A 20,699-nucleotide genomic window follows, 5' to 3' on the forward strand; every position below is an offset into this window, starting at 1 on the left:
GTGAGATTGCAGTATTTGAGGACCGAAATCTACTCATGATCATTCAACAGAGATGGCAACGTATATAACAGCTTTGCCCACTCCAGAGGCTTCAGGGCGTTATGTCACTTTCAAGGAAAACCCACACAGTCTCTCGCCACCTGTTCTCCACTCTGCTGCTCATCATTTTGCTTAGCTATGAGTAACCAGAGAGAGGAGGAGCCCGAGTAACAAGAGAGAGAGAGAGGGAACAATTCCAATGGTGTTCTCATTTATCATTATTTTGACAGACAAGACGTCTGGATGCATCTTACAAATCCCCCAATTATGGCCTTCATGGGACTATATAATGTGGCTTTGATCCTGTCTCAACAAATAGTGACTTATTGTAAGTCTATAAGTCAATTGGGCAGCCTCACCGATATGGATCCATATCGGTGAGGCTGCCGATTCTCACCCCTCTAAGACTTCAAGGGTTCGTGCCAGGGAAGCAGGTCAATATAAAGGATTAAGGTAATGAAAGGATAAACCCCTTTGAGCTTTTTTCATTCAGCAAGGCGGAGGTGGCTTGCTGCAGATGATTTTTAATGACATGCTTCATGGTTCAGATTTTAATATGGTCCGCTAATTATAACACTGCTATGTTAGCCATTTCGAAGTTACCCAGTGTAATTACAAACAATGATTCAAGTTGTAGGCGGGAGTCTTGAAGGAGAGTCAAGGTATTACCTGCACACAGTATCTCACCCCAGTATTAGGATGTGATAAATGAGTTGTCGGTGGCCTCAGACCAATGTTTACCCAAACTGTATCTTGGTGACCACAATCAGTAAGAAAAGTCCAACACAATGCAGTGTAACACCGGACTTCCACCCAGATGTGGCCATCAGCATTTATTCTCATGCTTTATGTGTCCAGCATAATTCTGTGTTGTCCAGCTTTGATACGGAAACTATGACTGAGTGATCATTCCAACAAAAAGTATAGATGACTTGAAGGTCATGACTTGTACTTGGATGACCTGACAAATTTGGCGGCCAATTCTATACAAAACATAAATCTCAGTGGGAGGAAGGGGTGTAGCATTGACAATAGTGACTCCAGATGGCAGGCGATTGCAGTTAAGCATACAAAAGACCACCACCTGTGCAAAATCAGTCTCACAGGAGGTACAACTGGCGTGCCTCTGCAGCGACAAACCGACTCCTGCCAAGACAAGCATGACAACAGTGTAAAGATGACAGAGCGTGCATGCTGAAAAAACACATTCAAGATGTCAGGATTGCTCCAGTTCTCCATCAATTGCAGGCCTTCACTCAACATCTCTGAAAAACATAGGACATCAGACCTCCTTCTCCACATCTACACAAGCATTTAACGTTGGCCATATTGATTCGCAATCTTTCGAGAAGGCCAAACAGTCTATAGCAACTCAAATCGAAATGAGAAATCTAACATTTCAACCGAGCCATTTTGTGTTTCCAAAAAGAGTGAAATGTTTCAGTACTGGTGAAAAAAAAGATATTTTTAAGATAAACCACAAAGTTTTCCCTTTCAATATCGCAGCCTTACTGTTCTTTAAAGTCATTGACGGGGATGGATAGCCAATTCATTTCTATGAATGTCAATAGTCGGAAGGGAGTTAAACAAAAACTGAAAAAATAACAATGAACTCATATGAGGTCATGATGTACATAATAATCTGTTTTAAATTAAGACCTATTTCCTCATCTTGTTTTAAGTATGCAGTTACGTTTATGTATCTCTGACATTTATGACAAACCACAGCGGTGAAAGCTTACCGCAGCTGCAAAATTCAAATATTTTCTTAATTCATGAATCTACCTATTTTTTTTCATGAACCAATTGTTTCAATACTGGTTTGAAATGCAACATTTCAGAAAGTTTTTTTTTTTTTTTTAAGTATCATTGTTTATCCAAAGCTGAAGCATCGAGCAGTTGTCAATAATTGTGATAAATACCTGATATGCACAGGCAGCTTTTTTATGCCCGACCAATGTCATGAAATGTATCCAACCTGACTGTTTAAAATCATCACTACAATGGGACCACCCGTCACTACAAAGGGACCACCTGTGAACTGAGTAAGTGGTGAACAGGGACCCTTTACAAGAAGACGGTGGACAAAAGACTAAAAACAAAAAAAAAACACCTGTGACAGATCTAAAATGACAAAGAGGCAAGGGACACTTAGTCTAGACAAGAGGTTATTCTAAGAATCCGGCATTGTCTTTTGTTGTAGCAGGAGACAACAGCTGATACTGATTATGTAGAGGAAGCAATGGGGGTTTAGCAAGAACCTTACCTTACCTAACTGAGAGAACTGAAAATGAAACTGTATAACATGTTTTTGGAATAAGGAATGCTACAGTTGTATGTGATACAGATGTTCAATTGAAGATTCTAACCACGATCATTTGACCTTGATGGCACACACTCGCCTTTTTTTCCATTGTGCTGCTTCACCAATAAGAACATTGGCACAGTACACACAACTTTTTTATAGAAAACCATTCTGAGTCATCTTTCATCAATACGGGAGAAAAATCTCTGCCAAAAATCAAGGGGGAAACGATCAACGGAAATGTCCACATAGAACAAAGGTTTCTTTCGGGACCCCTGCTCCTCATATTATTGAAAAAAAACTACCTTTTTTGGCTGAAAAATGCTTTGCGAGACTCGTATAGCAGCCCCTTAACACATTGTCATCATGGAGATGCCATCTGCTTGCATGCATGTACATACTATTAAATACAACAATAAAGATGTCTTTTGGTCTGGCTATGATTCAAGACAAAAAAAATGTATTCCGATCACACATTTCCTGAACATGCATTACAATAAGAGAAACACAATCGAAATCAGCATTCCTTTACTGTCATTTTGAACAAAAAATAAGTAAGCAGCTTCCCTTGGACAATGCAAAGAAAAGGAGTACACAGGTCAATGAAGAATATCAATGGTTATTATATGAATACAAAAAGTAGAAAGGACTGCTGCTAGCAGGAGCTGAATAAAATCTTTATTATTGTTATTATTATAGTTCCATGGATAAACTCCATTCAGAGGCGTGCTGTAGTTCACAGCAGCTTGTCGTTAAAAATAATACTAATGATAATAATGTTTGCATTTGCCATTGGATGACTGGTGCCAGATTGATCAAGAAAAACTACAACAACAAAATATATATATTTTTAAGGGCAGGTGCCCACAGTGAATTTGCAATTCATTGTGTGATGTCCTAAAGGGAAAATATAGTCCCTCAGCTATCATACAATAAGGATGAAAACTGGACTCAGAGCCAGATGCAGTTATTGTTTGTGAGGCTTGGAAAATATTGAATAAAAGTTGAGATCACAGAGATAAATATAAGCCATGCCAAAAGGCAAATTAGAAACAGAACAAAAAAAATTGAGATAATTGTTGAGAATGTATCCACTCACACAAATGGCACACATATTGAGTTTAAACCAGACTCTGCATGTATTATGATGCTCGCTGAATACACAAATAAGAAGACATTGAATTATTTATTTTTCTTCTTTTTTAAGGACAATGCACAATCCGTTTTGAATGTCAGAATACTAAGTACCACAACAATTTGCACAGATGGGCAATGTGTGTGCAAAAAGCTCTCTCCCTCATTTGCAAAAATGCAACTAGAGTACAACCATAAACTTGCAATTATCAACAAGGTGACAAGAGATTTTTGATGGGAAGAAAAAAAAACCCTGATTATTGACTGGTGAGAAGAACTTCCCACCACCTTTAATTTGACAACAAACAAAACATGACCTTTATGTTGAATAATAAAGCAATGTTTTTTAAGCTTCTATGTTTTTCCTAGGCCTATCTGTGCTTCACAGAATCAAGTGACATTCCAGTATTTCAGCCATTTCAGCCTTTACAAACCTTGTTGGCGTTCACAGATGGTAGAGATTTTTTCTCAGGAATTGAGAACTCACACACTGGCTGTTTGCAAGTTGTACTGTGCAACCATAAAAAGATCAAACCAAAGACGAAACCAAGACGTCCAGTACAAATTATGATAATTTCTGATTTTTTATCTAATCACTCACAGTTAGCGACTGTCAACAGCAAACACTACCAATGGGAGCAATAGAAGAAAAGTATATATATGTGTGTGTGTGTGTGTGTGTGTTTGTCAAAATGAACTTGGTGGGGGAGAAAAAGCAAGAATAAAGTGAAGGAACTAACTTGATTTTCATTTGGGCTTGAAATATATACTCTTTGGCTCCAGTTCCAACATTTTTTTGACATACCGCATGGAAACTAATCCACTGCCATCCCCGGTGGTAGACACACAATGGCACCGAAATGGCTTCATCCACTGCCTTCCCAATTCAAACGGATTGAACATCTATTGCTTTCAAAAGCGTCAAACTTGTTAACAAAAGTGATGCCAGATAGATGAAAGGCATGAAAGAGTGGGTGATTGCAACTACCGCCATTGCTCGTTGTGTTTCTCTCCAATTGGCAAATCACCTTGTGTTAGTAGAAAAGTGGATTCCTATTGGGATTGCAGGGTAGTCTAAATTGTCCCAATAGTATCCACTGGCCCGAGGATCAGCCTGCTTGAGGCCATGGCTAAATTTATCCTATGCACACTATTCACATGCATCATAGCGGGATTCTATTACCCTTCCGCTTGCCTGCATGCAGATAGTCATGTGAAGTTTGACCACAAAGCATTTGCGGCTGTCACAGCACTTCCTGCCCAAGCATTCCATTTGGCGGCCTCCTCATGCCAAGCATGTTCACCTAACCTTGCCTGTCATGTACTTCCTCTCTTTACACGTACCCAAAGAGAGAGGGTCATTAACAGATGCCCTGAGACTGATCACGGTCATTACATAGAGGGTAGGGAAAGCAAGAATCCGAGCCAAATGAGGATCAATACCCGGGGTGAAGAATTGCTGTCAGTGTCGGAAGAGAGGAGGAGAAGGAGGAGGACAGGGTTGACAAATCTTTACTCCTGCCACATTAGGTCAGATCTCATGTTGATAGCTCAGTGTGTCTCTTTCAGCAGCACGAGGACATTATACAAAAACGTTCTTCTCATTACTATGCGTAAAAGTTGTCACCATTGAGCCTGAATTAGACTGACACAGTGAATGTCGTTGTTTAGGATTGCTTTTGAAAAGACATCTTGCTCCGCTTAGTCGCAGGGGCAAGCACCGATTTATGAAGTTTGCATAAGCAGGGAAAATTCAACACAGGATTATAAGCTTGGGAAAAAAATAACTGAGCAGAAGTATAGGCACTTGTAATTCGCAATGTTACTGCAGTCTTCCTTTTAGTCGTGTGTTTACACTGACGCCTAGTGGCAGCAGTTGCATAGAAACCAGTCAGCCCCCCAACCTTGCCATTGAAAAAGCTTTGGCACAACATTCGTGGGGATTTTGGGGCTTGTGTGTTACCAGTAATACTGATTAAGAGCCACTCTCAACCACCAACCCCTTTAAACAACACTGCTTTCAACTCAGAAACTCCCAAGGGTTTCTCTGTCTTCATAAATACCCTTGAGAGCATCATCTACAGTACTAATTTTAATTTAATTTTATACCTGCCTAATTGGTCCATTGAAGAATTCAAATCAGCCCTTCAGATAACTCAGCGTTTGATATAGCTTATTTTGGAATGTTTTCTTTAAAAAAAATAATAATAAATGAATGAAAATCGGGGGAGTAAAAAAGGGGCAAGGGATGATGTTTTATTGGTAGATAATCAAGATCAGATGATTTGAAGCCCATGGCGTGTCTTTAAATTGCCGCTAGTTGGCACAAACCCCAGGATAAAGCATAAAGCCTTTACTACAACACAACAGGGAAATTAAACAAAACAAAACCTGTCAAGGTTTAAATTAATAATATACAGTATAAACACAGGGAATGTTAAAAGTGTTACTTTAGTAAAATAAGTAGACAGACATATAGACCGATAGTGTTTTTTTTAAACACACTGATTTGATGATTGTATTGCAGTTGTCATTAAATTTAGGTATTTTTATTTATAAAATATTTCATATTCCCAATGGTGCAATTGTGTGTACTATTTTTAAGTCCCAAACATAGTCAAAATGCTCTTGGTGCAGCTTTATGATTTTTCTTCTTCCACCACAATAGTAAAATTTGTAAAACAATAACTTTAACCATGGCTATGGATTCATCTAATTTTAAAAAAAACTGAAAGTATATACAGTTTTAAAGCGGTTCAGTGTAAAAGATGAATTAAATGTAAATAAAAACTAAATATGGATTGGGTGGCACTGAATGACCATCGTCTATCGCTGTCAACAGCAGCCCAAGTATATCAACATCATATAACCAAATTGTTCAATAAATTATTATCCCAGTATGGTTTCAATAATATTCAATCAATTGTATTGCATCTTCTTGGTGGAAGCAATTACTTTCAACATTTAAAAAGGAGGAACAGAATTAGGAAGAATTACTGAATGAGTGGATTCTAACATAAGCAGAGTGGAAAAATTCCTCACCTGCTTGCACGCAGTTGGAAACGGAGGAAACAGTCCTACTAGGAATCACCCTCAACGACCTGTCAAACAGAAGAAGAAAAACAGAGACTAAGACCAGTCCTCCAATTTTGCTCTACCGCTAATTTAAAAAAGGGTTACAGAAGACTGATGTCATAATTCTTAAAGTGGATTTTCAAGGAGCTGATTGTCCCACAGCGCTGGTGTAAGAAAACTAAATGAAAGACAAATCACATGTGTATAGAAGTGTCTCTGAACGTGACATTATGCATTGAACAGATTCACTTATGCTCCACATATGTTCGCCTTCTTATCTTTCTCGCTCTCTCACACAGATACACAACAAGCGTGCACACCCACATACACACAACTATAACGCAAACATTCTATTAGTCTGTTACACAAACTTATTGTTGAGCAAAGCAGAGTAATAAAATGCATTTTATGGGATTAGTAGGTTGCTACTGATGAAATTGCAGATGCACAACATTTTAAATATACACTATAAAAGGCTACAACTCATTAAAGACTGGTTTGACTTACTTCCCATTGTTATGTACTTGTAAAAATTATTCTATATGTATGTATGGTTCTGTGCATCTTTCTTTTTTCCCAATAGGACGTTGAAAAACATCATTGGGTTTGAATTTGTTGACACCGATAATGCGTATTGCATATTTTGAAGCACTCCCTATATGTGGTATATGGTTGCTATTTTTTTAACTAGAGGTTAATGATAAAATTGCACACAGTATAGTATTCTGTATACTCAGCTGCTTCAAAAGTAGCAGTAGCAGAATCACTGACCAGCTGAAGGAGTTTTCCACTAAATAAAATTTTGGTGAGTGCAGCCAGCAAATGATGTAACCAAAATCAAAAAGCAGGGGTATAGGTAAATATTTTAAAGCTAGAAACAGATGAGTGGAAATGGTGACATAAAAATATATGAAGATGAATCAAAAAATGAGGAAAGCTGCCGTGAAAATTGGAAGCGGGGAAAAAAAAAAGCAAATGTCAGTTTGAGAAGTGGCATTTATTTATAAATGTTCTCCCTCATTTAACCTAAAATGGAAGATCAACAGGCAGTACAGTGTATTGGCTCAGAATTCTTTTGGGTTTCACCCTTTGAATATTTAACATTTCCATTTCTTTCAAAAATGGAAATACATAGACCCAACATACCTGGAGAAGACTTACTGTACCTCTTCGGGCAGAAAAAGCCTCAAAGAAGTTGGTATAAAAGGAGAAAAATGTTTGGAACTTGATCCACCTTTGTATAATTTTGCCCTGAGCTTTAGAATCCCAACTTTCAAATGCTCCTTCCAATTTAAAACAAATACTATGTACTCTAATACTTTACCTATATATACACGTAAAAAAATGACTTAGTGAATTATTTCACTGACATCAACACAAATCCCCACTGCTTTTTTACAATGTGGAAAAAGTGGTTGTACGAGTTTAAGTAGCGCACTTTGTAAATACCCTTCAGCTTGATGTTCATAGTATTTTATTTTTGAGTATTTGTTGTAGAAAGATTTAAGAAGAACTGATCTGATGAATTTACAGGATCTAAATCTTTACATAAGTGTATACATCAAGCATGACTTAACTTGTGTGGAGTAAAGTATCTTACTGAGAGAGTGTAAGAGCAAACCTATAAATAACTGAATCTGGCTTCAAAATCTTAGCTTTAGCCCTAGTTAAACATCTGTGAATCATAACGATAAAAATTCTTATAAACTCTAAGGATATTGTGACATATATATGGAATGCGTTTAAATGCTGGGACTTTACTGTATTCTTGCTTTTGCTGTTTCCCGAATACGGGATGAATAAAGTTATCCATCCGTCATTAGGATTTTGGCCATAAAGAAATAATCATCTTTTTTTTTTTAAACACAGAAGTATTAATTTGATAGAAGAATAAAATATTATTACACTTTTTTTTAAATGTATTTCCCACAAATACAAACTAATGTAATTTAGTATCTATAATATTTGTTCATAGAAAAATAAAAATGGACAATAAACTGCAGATATATTCACACTGAAAGACAGGTCTCTGATAATCCTTCATATATACTAGATAACTATAAAGCCACACTGGACTGCAAGGCGCATGCTTCAAATTGGAGTGGAAAAAGTACCTCGAAATGACAGAAATTGACATTATTTACAAATCCTTTGCAACCCAACTTTTACATACAAATGCAAAATGTACATAGATAAACTGTGTACATAATTGGGGCCATTTCCATCTATCCACCCATCAATTCATTTGTACATCCAGCCTCTGTTCTACATTTCTAGCCATTAAGCCAGAAAGGACACACTTTCCCAGTTTGAAAACTTTCCTTTTAAATCCACCATAAATAAGAAGAGGTACATCATTTCATGCACATAAAAACATTGAGAAGATCAATCACTTTGATGGCATCCACTAACAGCATCTGTATCAACTTTCTCTTTGGACATTTTAAAGGGGGATATTTCTTCACATGTGCCTGTGATAGATCTTTTAAGATGCTTGACCTAAACAGTCACAATGGGGGTCAATTCACATTACCTCCAGAAAACAAATCTGTCAAAACAACAATATAGCAAGGCAATATCTGCACAATTTTTATTTAACTACAGAATTATATTAGCAACTATTAAAAAAATAAACACTCAGACACCTGGTACTGATTCTACAAATAGTCTGCTCCTTCTGTTTTAAATAATTTTCTCCCATCAACTTGAATTAACTTGACAAGCTGTAAGAACTGGAGTTCGGGGGATTGGTTCCGAGATACACTTTTTATTCTATGGTGATTATTTTTCAATATTGAGGGATTCAGACTAATACCCAGCCCTGCGTTCTTAACAGGCTTGTTGATACACAGTAATGGGCAAAAAAAAATTGCAATCCATGTTTAATCCTATGTCTTTGTTTGCAGAATATTTGAACTAGACAACTCAAAAGCAGTGTCAGTAATATGCAAAATTGACAAAATAGACAAATGACTTCCACAACCATTTACAGTACATAGAAATGTTTGGAAACGAGAAAGTAGCCATAGAATGGTACTATATGACTACATTATCTGTCAGATCAATTAGGTAATATGGCCAAAAAGCTAAGTGACTTTGTGCGTTTCTTTACAAACTACATGGGTAAAAGAAAACCTATCCAACAAGAAAAGCTCTCGGTTTCATTTTTTACTTATACCAAAGATGTGTTTAAAGACCTTATCACCATTAAACCATGCTGACATATAGAACTGGATTTGTCTTATCTTTTCCTGAACTTGGCCAACTTTGCATCTTATGTACAAACAAACCAGCAATATGTAATGTCACAGCCCCAAAAGCAGAATCACAAACTCAGACAGTTCTCAGCTAGTACAGTCAATGGATCTTTTCCAGCATCATGCCAGCACTTGTCAATTTGGAATGTATTGGTGTGGGATCAATTGCTGCAAAATCCCCTTCACGGCGTGAAATTGACTTGATTCCAGTATACAAAGCAGTCAGCCTATCGCCCGACGTCAACTGGGACGGACTCCAGCCTGCCCGCTGTGCCCTTGAATGCGATGCATGCATAGTAAACTGATGATTGTGCAGATGACTCAATTGGTGTATAATGACCAACAACTACAATCATAATCGACTTTAGTGAGATATAGCCAACTCTTGTGTGGCATGTCACAGTAAAGCATTTACTGCAATCTTTATTCAGAAACACATTAGGGTATCTATTGATTGAAAAAAAAATTCGACCTAGACGCAAAATAATCAGAGGAAAATTGGAGAAATGGAACAATGATATTCAACTGACACCCAATTAACAAATCATTGCCTTTATTAGGAGCCCAAATGGAATTGTTTCTTGTTTTGACCATTCTGCCTGCAATGTTAATAAACTTGGTGAATAAATTTTAATGGATGACTTTGTTAGAAAGGATGTGGGCTAAACACAATATAGGCTTGCAGAGCAAGTACCGAATGTCAAGTGTCCTGATTGGGCTACAGAGGCAATTTCAAATATGATGGCAGTCAGTCCTCATCTTAATATGCCAGTATTATGTAGTAGTAGTAAGTGTAAAACCTGTTTTTTAGTATCTTAAAGAAAATCATTCTGCATGCCTTAAATTTAACGTTTTAAAAAATGCTAATGGTTATTAAGATATCTAACAGCTGCGTCTTTCTTCTATTTCACACCTTTTAGATGGTGTTAAACACATGTCCCATATATGCACCGTGTGTACGCCTGAAGTCTGAATGGGATGATGCCTATATAGTTGTAAAGTGTGCAAGACACTTCACTTTGGCAATGATTTCTTTTTTCTAAATATCTTACATTTTGCCTATGGCATATTGGCTCAGATAAAGAAGCGTGCACACTGGAATTGGCAGTTTGGTTTCATTTCACCCGATTTACACATTGAAGGGGGTCTAGAGTGGGAACATTCGTGTCAAACAAGCGTAGTGGAGTAGAGAGGGCCTACTAAGCACCACTTAGTGGTGTTGGGAACCTTAGCAAGTAGAGCAAAAGGGACAGGACACATACAGTCAACATACAGCCACATCCAATCACTCTGTCAGAGAAAAATCTGAGTTGTAGAAATAAATGGAAATTCAACAGAGCCATGGCATTATGTTTTTCACAAGTGTATGTAAACTTTTGACCACAACTGAATGAAATGAAACATTTATACCAAAGGCAAACAGTGCCCCAAATGTTTTTCTTGCCAATTTTCTTTCACCATCAAGATATATAAAATACAATGTCTCTTTGGCACAGATTTACGAATTATATGGTTTGAAAGGTGTTGTAGAAGTTGATGTGTCCATGCTTGGCTGGAGAAACTCATTTGGTGACAACAATGAAAGACGGTGTCGATTGATCGAGACAATAACTGCCTTTGACTGAGGAAAAAAAACATACAATGACAAAAAAATCTGAAGACCTAAAAGATAATTTTAATATATTTAATATATTTTAACACTTAGTGATTAACAATATGACCAGGATTGACATCAGTGTGACATGTCAACTCCAAGTCAATTATAATAAAAATAATATTGTGGTGCTCTATTCCATAATAGTTGGCTTTTCACAACAAATAGATCGACTTAAAATGTTAAGTCCCACTGCTTCTTTTCGCTCTGATTTATTTGAAAATAAGTTTCTTAAAAAAAAATTAAATAATTATCTTTTTAAATTATCTTTTTGAACGACAGTTTATTCCAGAAGGTTGGAAGACTAAGATGTCAAAGGTATAAATCCTTCTAGAAATTGTTGAAATCACAACTGGCTGTTTTTCAGCAGTGTCAGTCGGAATTCTAAATATGACACCTGCGAAAGCAATATGACTAATAAATAAGAAGACGGAGGTGATGTCTGGCATAAAGTATTTATTCTCTCATCACATCCAATGCGAAAAGATGCCAAGACCGATGACAGGCAAAATGCCAACCCTATTCAACATTAATGTGAAAATGAGGCGGGGAACTTTAAATAGGTTAAATGAACTGTCAGAGGGAATAAATATCAGTAGCTAAAGGCTCTCTGGCAGCCTTCTGAAGGGAACTAAACAAGTCAGTCATCACACACTTACAAACTTCCCCTGAGTGGTAAAAGCTTTAAATCCATATGAAAAACATATGCATACAAACGGGGAGGGTGATATTTAAAAAAACAAAAAAACAAAAAAAGGGGAAATAAATTGTATAGAACATTTTATGCGCAAACACATTTTCAAAAAGAAGCACGCAAGCGCCCTTGGAACTTAAATAATAACATGCCATATTTCATAAAGGGAGATTCCTAGGGGATTTAATAGTTAAAGCTAAGTTTAAAGCTTGAACCATCAAAAAGTAATTTGAAACACTAGTACTCTCTATAATATTCCACAAATGGCCACAGAGGGTGAAGGATTTCATTGCAATTAAACGGGACAGTGTTTTATAAATGCAATCAGTCAGGTAATGCTTATATTGGGGACCTCTGCTCTAGTAGCAGTAGTAGGAGTCATTTTCTCGAACAAAGTACCCTTGTTAATCAGATATGGTGAAACCTACCGATACCTCGACTAAGAAATAAATTGAGATGAAATCTCTGATTCAAATTTAAGCTCTGCCAGCGTCACATTCTTGGCTGTTGTCTGCTATTTTCTCACATATTTCAAGTCTCCATATGAAACCACTCCATGGGGTTCACCAGGAAATAAATTTGACGTCTTTTCTAACTTAAAAAAAAACAAGTTCTATAAAGAAGAATCTAAAAATAGAAAAAAATCCAAGGGGTCGAGGTCAAAAGAAATAATTTAAAGCCGCTAGGATCTCATTTGAACAGTTCAATTGAGGCAGGCTCAACTTACAAAGGTGCTTTTGATGAGCGCATTGGCACGGAGCTCAAGCAGTGCGAGCTCTGCCTTTCCAATGAGGCGTCCTAGTTTCTGCTTACTCACAGCAGGTTCAATGCTTCCTTCTAATCTTAAGAGTAATAATCTTTCTGAAGAAAGATAGTCTTTAAGATCTCCACACATAGACAAATCAGAGGCTTCAGTAAGAAACCTTTTTGCTTTTATTCAGTTTTTGTTTTACAATCAGTGTCACTTACTGGTTTGGAAACCCCTCGTTTACAACCATATCTGTTTCTTTTTAACTAGAAATTTCCCTGCAAACAAGATGGTTGTAAATTGCGGAGAAAAGATTTATTCAGGATTTTGAACCACAACATCATCAAAAACTACTACAAACAACAACCAAAAATATAATTTTAGCAATCTTGCAAATTCAGCTTCATTACGATTCCTTTGCTTTCCTAGCAAGGGTGCCAGGGTTCAAACTTAACTTTAGAATGCCAAAAAAAGAAGTCAATTATCATCAGGCTTGCAACAACAACAAAAAGGCGACCAAGTTGGGAGACAAGGCAACTGAAACAGTCCCTTCAACACCAAATTGAAGCACACGTGGAAAAGATCAATGTATCATTTAATGAGCAGCTGCCGCTGCTGGTTCATTTGACACAAAGCAACTTTAAGAAGTTGCTGTGCACAGTTTAATTTTGAAGCCAGACAACCGAGTTAAAATATAACACCTTTGAAATTAAACCTGACAAATTCCAACAGAATGGGGGACCGACCGTTCCCTCCAAAGACCTCTAGATTGATGTCTGATGAATGGATTATGAACCTATTTGTAGCCATCTGTTAAGCAGTTATGCAGAGGAAGGTCATGCCACCTCTAGAACATGTTGGCCAGTCGCAGTGAATCAAAAGCTCATCTGTTGTGCACAATACTGCATTTTTAGATCGCATAGACTGATCACAGCAAAGCAACAGTTAGCTGTAGGCAACAGCATATCCCAGCTGGTTGCCAGTCTCATGAAGTAATGATTGCTTTTGTAGTGATGCAATATCCAACGAACACTATTATTACTCCAATGAACACTAATCATGCCATGATGACATTAATAACTCTAACAGTGCATTGAAATGTTTATCTTTTTGGCGTACATATTTACTCAACAATACTCAATTATATTTCTATAAGCCTAAACCTTCTTTCTGTTCTGTTGCAAGAACAAAAAAAATCTGTATTTAATCCAAATCATCAGGGATATTCTGTCAGAACATAATGTGAAGTTTTCTCACATCAACATCGAAAAAGAAATAAATATTGCTAGAGCTGTCCAAAATCATTGTTAGCAACCAGGGTGACTAAGTCAATGATTCCATATGGCAGATCACCCAGAAATCATCTTTTGGCCAAAAAAAGAAAGGTGAAATATCAGTATCGAGAGTTCATCAGAAGATCTGTCTATTACTGCCAAAATATAGCCAGAATTAGGGTTGGGGTGCCTTGTCCAAACTAGAAACCTATCAATGCAAGTATTTTTCGTAGATTGAACCATAGCAATAGAATTTTACAGTTCTTCCTTAATGCCCTAGGACCAAAATGTGTCCTAAAAAGCTTCTGGCCCCTTCAGGTGTCTGGATGGGGCAAGATTCAGTTACTATGCTTCTCACCACTGGAACAAGTTCCCTTAAGGTCTGAAGTTTGCTGAAACAGTTAGCTCCTTTAAATCAGAGCTATAAACTGTCTTGTTTATCGCATTGTATTTATAACCGCCTATATGGTTTAAGTTTCAACTCATAATTTCAGATTTTCTTTTTTTTTCTATTTCCCTGCTTCAACTGCTTTTAACTGTCCTGATGATTCAATGTGACTTTACTGAATAATTTTGTGTTTTTGACTTGTATGTGGTGTGAAGTACTTTGATTGATCTAGTGTTGATATGTTATAAAAAAAAAAACTTTTCCTTTTTAAGACGTTTCATGAATACTTAAAACAATGTCTTGTGATGTCAAAAGTGTGCAAGAGTAATTTTTTCAAATGTAATTTTAAGCACATTTTGCAATCAAGAATATTACTGGGGATTGTTATTAAGCAGTGCTCTTGAATACATTTTGCCAAAAACTAAGAACACAATGTGTATAAGGTTTAGTAGAGCCCTGTGGTTGAAGGAAAAGAGAAGCCTGTCAATGATGGTTTACGAATGGCACGCACAAAAATGTCTGCATCCATCCATCGTTAGCAGTGTTTCCCAAGTGAGCGATGTGCCGCGGGAAAGTCATACATTGTAATAATACAAGAGAGAAAAAAAGATTAAAATCATAATATGAGATTGAAGCAATTTTCTTGCTTATCCATATGTAACTGAAAGCTGTGTGGTTTTCCGGGCTTCAACTTTTGTTGACGTTAAGTCTATGTGAGCACAAAGCGGCTCTTCATGTAATGCTTTGTAATATTGGGAGGGAAAAAGTTGTAATATATTATGAAATTTAAATCATTTTTATGTTTTTACGGTGCCTGAACCGGAAGTTGTTTGGCTTCAGGGGCATCAACTTTTGGGGGTATGAAGTCTCTGTGAGCACATTACTTTTTGCGCAATATTGGGAGGAAAAGTCAAAAAATAAAATAAGGCTAAAAAAGGTTCAATATTTTAACATCAGTTCAACTGAAAGCTGTTCAGGGTCTTTGGAGATCAACTTTGATGACGTTAGATCGGTGTGAAAAAAAATATATTTGGAGATAATTTGGGGGGGATTATTTAATTCCTGTTAATAAAACTTGAGGACATGAGGACGACTTTATTATGTTAATATAAGTGACATAGGTTTAAATTTGAAGATTTTTAGCTTGTGGTGTGCCTGTCGATTTTTTTCCATGCCAAAAATGTGCCACAGCTCAAAAAAGGTTGTGAAACACTGATCTATAGAATGTCATGGAGTGTTGGCAGCAACAAATCAACTGTATAATCTCACACAGCCACTCGCTGATACCAATTGCCCCACAAGAATGCGAATAAAGCTCCGGGTGGGGAAAAGAATGGAGTAAATGTTGATATAACAGCTTGTCTATTGTGAGGCCCTACAGAGTACGGATGTTTGTGCTCTCAGAGAACAGGAACTTTCAGGAAGGGCCGCAACACAGAGAGGGTAACAGCAACATTGCTTCTTTTGTTTACCAGCACGGCGAATAAACCAGTGTTTCCCACAGGAAAGACACTCAACTAACAAATGTTATAATTGATATGAATTCAAAGTTAAATACATAGTTGATATATCACTGACTTTATACTTTTCAAGTTTAAAAACAGACTGCTGGAAGGAAATCGTTGGTTTGATTGTTCAGGCCCAGCCGGAGAAGCACAGCAATAACCTAGTCTTCTTTTTCCCTAAACAAGTAAACAACATCAGAGAAGTTTTCAGTGGATGACAGGAAGACAACAATGTACAGCACATTAAACACACCACAACTGACAACGCAGAATCAGCATTCAGAGAAAATGTGTGAAAAAGACATAGTTGTGGTCACTTTTTACCCAAAGTTGATGTCAAAAGTGACATTAGTCATTTTAATGTAAACAGAGAAACACGAGCAAGCTCATCAATCATTGATAGAATGCATGCATTCTATGTCACTGAAAGACTTTTAATATCCCAAAGTACCAAAGAAATTGCGGGTCAATTGCTACAAAATAAATTTAAAGAATAACTTTGTAAATAAAACTACTATTCTCTTGGAAGTATCAATAAAATAGTTGAAGGAGATGCATCTGTTGCCTATGAAAGGACATTGGACATTCCACATAGTACATAAAAAGTAAACAACTTAATATTTGATTGGAATCAGTTGGGATAAAGTAAACTTAGATCCTTCGATTAAATGAATTGACTTTACAAGACATGTAAACAATAATCAAAACATTAAAAACAAAGGAAATTTTTACCAGTAAAACATAAATATTAAACTATATAAATGCAAGTCTAGTTCAGTCTTTGTTAATAACTTTGGGGATGTATTTTTATCAGATTAAAAGTGATCCTTCACAAAGTTTACAGTGTTTGTTAATATTTCAATTTGAAGTCTAGTGAGAATGTGATTGATTGATTTTGTGTCCAAAGAAATGTGTTGCCAAATAATCATTGACTTTTAATATTTTTATAAAAATGCAAACAATGAAAGAAATATTTTCAACAAAATCCAGAATGGTCTCAGGTTATTGAATAAGTAACTTTGTCATTTGCTTACATCAGAAACGATTTAAGTACTATGATTAGTTGCATTAACACCACATTTACATCCTAATTGTATGAAATCAGCGCACACACAAGCGCGCACACACAGAATACAGGTGCCTCGCACTCTAAGCTGTTACCAATTAATCAATATATTGAGCGACTGATTTGTTTGCATTTTCTTTTCTTTTTATTTTGTTTTATTTATGACAACTTTAAGAATGATTCCGAACGTGTACAAAATTAATATACTATAATAAACACAAAATCATCAAATCTTCCATGGTCGAGTTCTAATGTACTACTATAATTGTTATTAGATTGTTATTAGATTTGTTAACTATGAGTAATCCGGACTTGAAATCGGCACAAAACACAAAGAAAGAAAGACAAACTGGTCATTACAGTATGATAAAACTTTTTAAAAAGTTGGTTTACCTTCAAAATAGTTGTAAACACAGCAATCTGTCAGCTGCCACGAGCTCGAAGCTCCCACACAAAACTTTTCAAGCTGTGTTTTTGTGTGGGTGTGCGTTGTATCTCAAATCCAATTGTGTGGTCAAAAGGCAGTGACAGTCAAAATCGCTCTGATGATTTACACCCCTTTAATTGTTGGATTTTTGGGGTATATTCATCGATTTGGAGGTGCGCACTATGTTGTCTCGTGCATGTGATGATAAAAGTTGCTGCACCTTTTTGGTTTAGACGAGCAAGAAATGAGGTGGAGAAGCAGCAAGAAGCTCTTACTGACATCTAGCGGCGAGAGAGAGTACTGGGGGATTTTTGTGCTCCAGGGGAAAAAATCAAACTCAATTGGAAGTGACACTAAAATCCAGTTTTATTGTACGTTAAATTGTGAGTCTCAACAAACTCCTTGCTCCAAATCATATGTTATTACAAATATTTTGATGAATTTAATACATTTTGATTTTATTTCACAGGGCACAAGTTTACTTTGTCTTGTTGGGGCCTGTGATTGAACAGTGATGAATCCTGGTCTTAGCCAAAGTCAGATGGCATCAGATAAATCTCATCTCATATGATTTATTGAAGCACTTTATCCTCATTAGGGTCACGGGGTGTGCTCGAGCCAATCCCATCTATCTCCGGGCCAGAGGTCGGTGACACCCTGAATCGGTGGCCAGCCGGTCGCAGGGCACAAGGAGAAGGACGTGCATGTTTTTTGGAATATGGGGGGAAACTGGAGTACACTGAGGAAACCCACACAGGCACAGGGAAAGCATACAAACTCCAAACAGGTGGACCGACCTGTACCTGAACCCAGGACCCCTAGAGCTGTGAGGCCGGCGCGCCAACCACTCGCACCACCGGGCCACCCACCAGATAAAACATGCACCTAAAAGAGGACAAAATCCAAGAATTGAAGCATGGGTGGTTATTTCCTAAAACTGTATTTATAATTATTGTTTCGATATAACAATCAACAACAACTTTTCTACAATCAGTTTAAAATGTAACTTAACTGTAGTATTGATATTCCATGTCAAAATTATGGATGGTCATATTTTTATTTAAATTGCAATTTTGCAAGGACAGGCACTCAAATTGTGGGTTTGTGTGTAATGTGGTCCTTAGCTTCTTTTTTTATGACCATGATCCTATAAGAGAAATGCAATTTAAAAAGGAATTGATTTAGAAATGATTTTTCCCATTCAGCTTCGTCCACTTTTTCTTATTTCTGCCATTATTCATGAGATTCAATAACATTTTCATAACTGAAGTTTAGTCCCTAGTGATACATTTGGATGTGACCTCTATATATATTTTACAGCAAGAACTACAATCTGATTTGCTCATAACTCTCTGCAGCAGTGGTAGACACATGATGAGGGGGCGTCATGGAGGGGCATAATGGGCTAATGACTTAACAGCCAGCTTGGGATGAACATGGAAGGTTGCCAAAGCAGGCCTGCACTAGTAATTACAGCACATGCAAGGGAAATGACAGATGATCTTTCACTTGTTGAAGGGTTTTCTAAATATTCACCTACTAATGGCACACCATAAAGATGGTGTATAACATTAATTAGAACACAAAAAAAGGCAAAATAAAATCCTGCAGGTAATCAGTAATCTTAGAATCAACATTATATTTTTTCTTTCAAAATAGGCCATACTATAAATACAAATCAGTATTAGTATTTTGGCACTCATAAACATGTGGATAGTGTTGGATCATTAACACACATCACTGCAATCAACCAGCAGAACACGACATATTTTTTGAACCAGAGAACTCATTTTGTGACTTTTTCATCTCAACAAGTTCATTTTTTGTTTGTTTTATATTGTAATCTGTATTTAACCGGTAATCATCCCTTGTTGGACATGAAAGATTCCCAAAGTGTCGTAGCTAAAAAGGTTAAATGCTCCTTGGATGTATTGTTCCACAATAACACAAGTTCCTTCCTAAAATTCACTTGTTATTGTGTTTAACAGTACTAAGAGTACTGATTCCATAAAGTATGATGAAACAATAACAATGCTCTCACGCTCTGGTGGAAAATGTGCAAGTGATCAACCAGCTTCATTCCAGCTAGAGGAGTTCTTCATTTTGTCTGTGAGAATTACATTATAACGAAGGATGCTTCACCTCATCTGATTTAACAACCATAATGCAATCTTTTGATAATTTAGGGGTTGCTTCTATAGCGTGTGATGATGTGCAACACCTGAAGGAGCTCTCAATCTCCATTCAACCAATCCACACACTCTGCTCACACTGAAGAACTTCACCACCCAAAAAAAAGCTCCACACAGTATTGCTTAGAACAAATATTTCTTTCATGTTGAAGTCAAAAACAGAATCACACCGACTTCAATCATCTGCAAACTCTTAAAACCACAAATAAATTGGAAAGGATATGATATAATTCCAAACGGAATTGAAATTTTCCAATGACAGATTTTTCCGGCATTTAAGGAAGGAAATTTAATAAGATCATACGCTAACTAAATTTAACTTTAAAGAAGAACAACATTTATAAATGCCTCTTTGTGTTATCTTGTCAACATATTCCCCAAACTTTTCTTCTAAGTTTGGGTCACCAGATGCATGTTTACCCACTGCCCTCTTCTCTTTGTGCAATCATAACATAAAAGATTTGTAACCGTGAAGTCAGATGTGCTGTCATCATAACCATAATGGTTTGTGACAGTTTCTGACTGGAATATTTATGTGCATTGTGAGAAAGCTTCTCATCAGGCGACATCAGGAAAACAACCTTGTGATGTGAAATGCACCCTGAATTAATTTAGCGTTTTTCCTCAAAACTTGACATGGCCTGTCAAAGGAGGCAATAAAAAATAAAAAAAATCTTCATGCTCAAACAATTGGACTATTATTACTAGGTTAGGTTAAAGGGGATTTGTTTTGATGTAGTTTTGTTATAAGAATCCTTTGGTGCGGCCAGTCCGGGTTCGATTCCCAAGCAGTGATGGTGTGATAGTCAGCATGAAAGATTGTCCATTTCATTGTGCCCTGCAATTAGCTGGACTAGAAGATGAATGAATGAATCTAGACTTCCCTTGTGGATCATTCAAATCAAATACTTGGAATATTTTGAAGATTTATGACTTCACTG

At 36.7% G+C, this 20,699-nt stretch overlaps 1 protein-coding gene across 2 annotated transcripts in view; it reads right to left on the reverse strand.

The window, feature by feature from the left end:
• Positions 1 to 17,750, reverse strand: part of tspan9a (tetraspanin 9a) — a 114,129-nt gene extending 96,379 nt beyond the window's left edge. For both annotated transcript variants that reach the window (XM_077744820.1, XM_077744821.1), the window contains exons 1-2: positions 17,533 to 17,750; positions 6,521 to 6,579 (exon numbers count right to left, since the gene is read on the reverse strand). The gene's annotated coding sequence lies outside the window, so the exon portion shown is untranslated. The remainder of the gene's footprint in view (positions 1 to 6,520; positions 6,580 to 17,532) is intronic.
• Positions 17,751 to 20,699: the final 2,949 nt, after the last annotated feature.

Source organism: Stigmatopora nigra, chromosome 22 (genome assembly GCF_051989575.1).
Source record: "Stigmatopora nigra isolate UIUO_SnigA chromosome 22, RoL_Snig_1.1, whole genome shotgun sequence".
Taxonomy (NCBI): domain Eukaryota; kingdom Metazoa; phylum Chordata; class Actinopteri; order Syngnathiformes; family Syngnathidae; genus Stigmatopora; species Stigmatopora nigra.